The sequence below is a fragment of the Xenopus laevis genome, chromosome 4L, assembly GCF_017654675.1.
Source record: "Xenopus laevis strain J_2021 chromosome 4L, Xenopus_laevis_v10.1, whole genome shotgun sequence".
NCBI classification, from domain to species: Eukaryota; Metazoa; Chordata; class Amphibia; order Anura; family Pipidae; genus Xenopus; species Xenopus laevis.
The window spans coordinates 145,006,613-145,013,071 of NC_054377.1; the positions used below are offsets into that span (position 1 = coordinate 145,006,613).

A 6,459-nucleotide genomic window follows, 5' to 3' on the forward strand; every position below is an offset into this window, starting at 1 on the left:
ACAATTAGACATGTATACAGTATATACCAATCAAGAGTTTAAAAGAAAGTATTCCTATTGCTGCCATTAGCCGCGGGTTTAGAAATTATTGTTAAGTTTAGGCTGCCATCTAGTGTTGGATTATTATATCTATTTATCTGGCGGCAAGAATCAAAATAAAAGGAACTTGACCAAACGAATGGGGCGCATAAAAGTCTGATAAAACATAATGAAGTAGAAGCAACTGGAAGGGTAAATGCATGCTCTTTGGGTTAGATTTACTTAAAACCCCACTCCTTTTTTTTTTTTTTTGCACTATTTCTGTTTTATTAACTCAAAATGGTATCTTATCTAGAAGATTTTTGTTAGAATAAAATTCATTCACAGAACTAGAGACCTTCAGGTTGGCCTTCACTTGGCACCTAAATTACTCCAGCCTCCTGCGCTTGTGTCCCTCTCCTTTACCAGTGTTTATACTTTGCATGGCAACAAAGACCGGGATGGGAAACCTTATTTGTAGAATTGGTGACTCGTTCCCTAGAAACAATGTAGCAGAAGTCATTCCTCCCACATTTATGAGTCAGAACCAGCAGTGCACTGGGTATAAAGAGCCAACCAGATGCTGCATTTAATAGCAGTTACAATATAAATAAGCCTAATTTGCTGGTTGGCTGCTGTAGGTTAGGTAACTGGTGCAGATTAGTATTTATGTGCCTATAGAATTAGCCATGGAAAGTTTAAAGAAAGAAGAAGGCGGAAGACAATCAATTTGTGGTGCTCGCTGGTTGTCAGGTAAGTACATGTAATCAATTGGAGGTGCCTAACTTTGCCTAACTTTTGGCACTGCCAAGTAAAAAGATCTTTCCTTCTCCTTTAACCCATTGTCTTGGACTTTTGCCTTGTATATCTTGGTCCTGGTTCTAACTCCAGCAGCACCTACCTTACCTGCCCTGCCTGCAGTCGGTACTTCGGCTCCTTTCATGACTTTTCGTGGCTTCAGGACTTCAAGTTTGGCTCATTTCATAACTTTGGGCCTTTTCGCGGCTTTGGGACTTTGGCTTTTCAGCTCTTTTCAGGACTTCGGCAGTTGGGGACTTCGGCTTTTAGGCATTTCAGGACTTTGGAAAAGGCGCCACGGCTTTGACGCTATCAAGGAGGCCCTTCCCACCCAAGCCCGTGGGGATTAGGTGAGCAAGTTGCAGATGGAACTGTCTATATTTTTGTGGATAATACTAAATTATGGAGAACTATAAGTTTCATGCAGGACGCTGCCATTTTGCAGAGTGATTTGACTAAACTGGAAAACTGGGCAGCAAATGAGGTTCAAAGTTGATAAATGCAGGTTATGCACTAAGAAAGAAATAATATAAATGCAAGTTATACACTAAATAGCAGTGTGTTTGGAGTTTTTTTTTACTTGAGAAGGGTCTTTGGATTTTTGTTGATAACAAGTTGTCTCATTCTGGGCAGTGTCATTCTGTGGCTACTAAAGCAAATAAAGTTCTTTCGTGTATAAAAAAGGGCATTAACTCAAGGGATGAAAACATAATTATGTCTCTTTATAGGTCCCTGGTGAGGCCTCATCTGGAGTATGCAGTGCAGTTTTGGACTCCAGTCCTTAAGAGGGATATAAATGAGCTGGAGAGAGTGCAGAGACTAAGTGCAACTAAACTGGTTAGAGGGAGGGAAGACTTAAATAAATTATGAGGGTAGACTGTCCAGGGCTAGGTTGATTCCTTGGAGAATCGACACTTGTGAGTGAACATGATTGCTCTTTACAAGTATATTATAGTGAGATAAAGGGGTATCTTTTATAATACACAGGGTTGTTTGTGAATTAGTAATAACAAAGTTATATGTTAGGCCCCAGCGAGAATTGAACTCACGACCCCTGGTTTACAAGACCAGTGCTCTAACCACTGAGCTATGGAGCCAGGTGTTGTATAGTGCTTTGTTCAATATTTACAAAATGTATTACTTTCATTACACAGCCGTGGAAAAGTAAATTCTCTTTCTTCAACCAAATTCTTTCTTCTATACATGGAGCCTGGATGTCTCAAGGAAACCTTTGCATATCAGATCCTGGCTCGGGGGTCCACTGGAGCTGCTGCCTTTATGGGCCCCCACACTCCTACCCAGGGCCTGGCCAAAGCCACAATGCCTACTGAGTACTAACCAAGCTTAGCTCTGTGATTGCCAAACCTTTTTACTTAATTTTTCAGGATTCATCGAGGTCTAGAATGGAGCCAAGAGACTGGAGAATTGCTAATGTGGTGCTGCTGTTCAGTGGCCTACAGTCCTAAAATCTATAGGCCAGAGAGTCTGAAGTCATAAGGGTTAATAAGGGATATGATACATTACAAATCACAATACCACGAGTCCAGGAGATAACTTTAGGCAGAAGAGGCACAAGCCTAGGGAAAAACTGGGGGGGGGGGGGCAGGGTGCTGGACATTTACCTTTTCTGAATACCATCCACTAGTTTTTATCTGTCTCAAGTCCAATGCACCAAATCTGCCCACTCACCCCAATGTGCTGATGGTTATTAGTGAGCAAGTTGCAGAGGGAACTGTCTATATTTCTGTGGATGATACTGAATTATGGAGAACTATAAATTCCATGCAGGAGGCTGACACTTTGCAGAGTGATTTGACTTAATTGGAAAACTGGGCAGCAAATGAGGTTCAATGTTGAAAAATGCAGGTTATGCACTTTGGTAGAAATAATATAAATGCAAGTTATACACTAAATAGCAGTGTGTTGGGAGTTTCTTTACTTGAGAAGGGTCTGGGGATTTTTGTGAATAACAAGTTGTCTAATTCCAGGCAGTGTCATTCTGTGGCTACTAAAGCAAATAAAGTTCTTTTGTGTATAAAAAAGGGCATTAACTCAAGGGATGAAAACATAATAAAACAGTTATGGACTCCAGTCCATAGAATAGCCACTTTTGAGGGGGACATGATTGCTCTTTACAAGTACATTACAGGACATTATAGTGAGATAAAGGGGTATCTTTTATCATACGCAATGTTGTTTGCGTAAATTAAAAAACAATGAAACCTGTTAGGCCCCAGCGAGAATTGAACTCGCGACCCCTGGTTTACAAGATCAGTGCTCTAACCACTGAGCTATGGAGCCAGGTATTTATGAAGGTGCCTTTTTCAATATTTACAAGATGTATTTCTTTCATTACACAGCCGTGGAAAAGTAAATTCTGGGAGTGGCACATGATCTTTCTTCAGCCAAATCTTTCTTCTAGACATGGAGCATTTCTGAACCCGGCGTCAGATCGGAGGCCTAATGGAGCTGCGGCCTTTATGGGCCCCCACACTCCTACCCGGGGCCTGGCTACAGCCACAATGCCTACTGAGTACTGACCAAGCTTAGCTCTGTGATTGCCAAACCTCCTTACTTTATTTTTCATGATTCATCGACGTCTAGAATGGAGCCAAGAGACTGGAGAATTGCTAATGTGGTGCTGCTGTTCAGTGGCCTACAGTTCCTAAAATCTATAGGCCAGTGAGTCTGAAGTCATAAGGGTTAATAAAGGATATGATACATTACAAATCACAATACCATAAGACTGGGAGGTAACTGTGGGCAGAAGAGACACAAGCCTAGGGCACAACTGGGGAGCAGGGTGCTGGACATTTACCTTTTCTGAATGCCATTCACTAGTTTTTATCCGTCTCAAGTCCAATCCACCAAATCTGCCCACTCACCCCAATGTGCTGATGGGGATGTAGGGACCTATAGGATATCCTATTCCTATAGAGTTAATCCCCTACCTTCTTTATATAGTTCTCTTATTCTTTGCTATTGGGCACAAGCCCTTGCAACAGTTTAAGTGTAACCCCCTCACCTATTGGACAAAGAGTGTAATGACACTCCCCTGCCACACTGCTATATAGTGTTGTGCAGGGAGTGGCCTCTTCCTCTTTGGCTCCTGGTGCTGCTGCTGGGTGATTCCCATTGAGCCTGGGATCACCATAGGCCCCGGTAAGTCATTTACCCCAAAGGGACCTGACACCTTTGGTGCTTAAGTCAGGGACCAGGTAACCCCGTGAACGAGGAACAGCTAACATAGTAAGCTCCTGTAATAGACTCTCTAGGAGAGTAAGACAGAGAGGTGTAGCAGAAAGAGCAGTTGTCGCTCCAACGAGGATTGTAGGAGGAAGTAGTTTTCCCACAAGGCCTGTTTGCCTTTATAGCAGGGAACTCAGTTGATCTAGGTTAGCAAAGGACTACCTGTACCCTACCTGATCGATCCCGATCCCTCACTGGCAAAGTCGGTTAACTGGGAATTGATGTACACCTATCTGCAAATACCTAAAGGAGTCGCTTCTGTCTGACTGTGATCTTTACTATGTACCAAGTGATTCCATCTGCTGTATCCTGTATTTGCTGTGAGTAAACCTGAGGTCATTTGCATTTGTGCATAATAAACCTGTTCACCTGTTTTACCATCTAAGAACCTCCTGGCATCCATTTATCTATTTTTACACTAATATGCCAGTGAGTTTTAGTTCTACAACATATTAAAGGGGAAGCTTCCATTTGGCTTAGGCTCTGCCCTGGGTGTAGATTCGCAACGTAACCCATGCTCACTCCCTAGCTGGACACCCTTAACTCCTAATTGGCAGGATAGCCCAAGAAAGCGTTACAGGGATTCGGTGAGCGAGTTGCAGAGGGAAATGTCTCTATTTTTGCTGATACTAAATCATGGAGAACTATAACAAACAAGGAAAAGTTGTGCTCACCACTCATTTTTAAATCCATTAGGCGGGGGTGCAATGAGGCTGTGACCACAAAATACATATAGACAAATATATTAGACACCAGTGGGATCACCTGACTATAGCTGGGAAGGGTGGGGGCTACAACATGGAGCTGGTCACTGCTCCGGTATAAACTATAACAAAAATAGAAAAGTTGTGCCTTCTCAGCTATAGTCAGGTGATCCCACTGGTGTCTAATAAAAGGGCAGCCAAGTTTGGGAGTTTTACTTTGAAAGCAGCAAGTAAGTTGCAGGTAAAACTTAGTCCCTGTGTAAAATGTATAATGAAGCAATAGAATTCTTAATGAATCAGTTGAAAATTGAGCGTAGGACTGGCCAGATATGGGATGACTTTGACGTAGTTGTTCAGCTTAAATATATTGCAATATATGGACAAACAATCCCTGTTTTGTTTAAAGGGTAAGGCATTTTTCAGTAGCAATATGCACAAAATGTCTCTGTCTTAAATATATTGATAATGGGTTGAGTGCAGAGGACTCTTGTATTTGTCTAAATTGTGGAGAACTATAAGTTCCATGCAGAATACTGTGACTTTTCAGAGTCAAATGAGGTTCAATGTTGATAAATGCAGGTTATGCACTTTGGTAGAAATAATATAAATGCAAGTTATACACTAAATAGCAGTGTGTTGGGAGTTTCCTTAAGGATCTGGGGATTGTTGTGGATAACAAGTTGTCTAATTCTGGGCAGTGTCATTCTGTGGCCACTAAAGCAAATAAAGTTCTGTCTTGTATAAAAAAGGGTATAAATTCAAGGGATTATGCCTTTTCATACAGATGCAGTCACATGGATTTGTGAGTTAAATGCCTCATGACTCCGGACTAATGGAAGAAACTGTGTTATCTTAACTCATTTAATGCATTTAACCTTTTCATTAGCATACCAAAGCACCATTGTTCTCAATGGTGAATGCTTTAATTAGATGGGATGTTGTGACGCAGTTTTCTGTGTTAAATGGGATAAGTGGAATATCTGTGTTTAGTTATTCTGTGTCAAACACACAAACCAAAGCGGCTTCATCTGTAGTTCCCTGGTAAGGCCTCACCTGGAGTATGCAGTGCAGTTTTGTACTCCGGGATATAAATGAGCTGCAGAGACTAAGTGCAACTAAACTGGTTAGAGAGATGGAAGACTTAAATTATAAGGGTAGACTGTCAAGGATGAGGTTGTTTCCTTGGAGAATAGACACTTGCAAGGTGACATGATTGCTCTTTACAAGTACATTATAGACAGATAAAGGATTATTTTTTATGCTACACAGGGTTGTTTGTGTATTGTGAATGAGTAGCAACAATGTTACCTGATAGGCTCCAGTGAGAAATTTACTCACGACCCCTGGTTTACAAGTCCAGTGCCACTGAGCTATGGAGCCAGGGGCTGCTTAACCTTTTAAATGCCACAGATCGTAGAATCTACGTTCTGTGGCAAAGGTACTTGAAATGCCACAGAACGTAGATTCTACGTTCTGCAGCATTTCCCTCCCTGCAGAAAGCGGTGCGCATTTAAAAGCTGCGCACCGCTTCTGTTCCGTTCAGAACCCCCTAGGCAACGAGCAAATAAGGTTATACTTACCGATCCGGTAAGCGATCGGTTTTGGGCAGCCAATAGGAGCAGTGGAGACGCAAGGAGCACAGTGATGACGTCTCCACTGCTCCCCCCATAAATTACACCCGGAAAGCGCC

General features: G+C 42.1%; 2 non-coding genes across 2 annotated transcripts; both read right to left on the reverse strand.

Annotated features, from left to right (window-relative positions):
• Nucleotides 1-1,840: 1,840 nt before the first annotated feature.
• trnat-ugu lies at nucleotides 1,841-1,913 on the reverse strand. The gene has a single exon. It is a non-coding gene; the product is annotated as a tRNA-Thr (tRNA).
• Nucleotides 1,914-3,044: 1,131 nt separating this feature from the next.
• On the reverse strand, nucleotides 3,045-3,117 carry trnat-ugu. The gene has a single exon. It is a non-coding gene; the product is annotated as a tRNA-Thr (tRNA).
• Nucleotides 3,118-6,459: the final 3,342 nt, after the last annotated feature.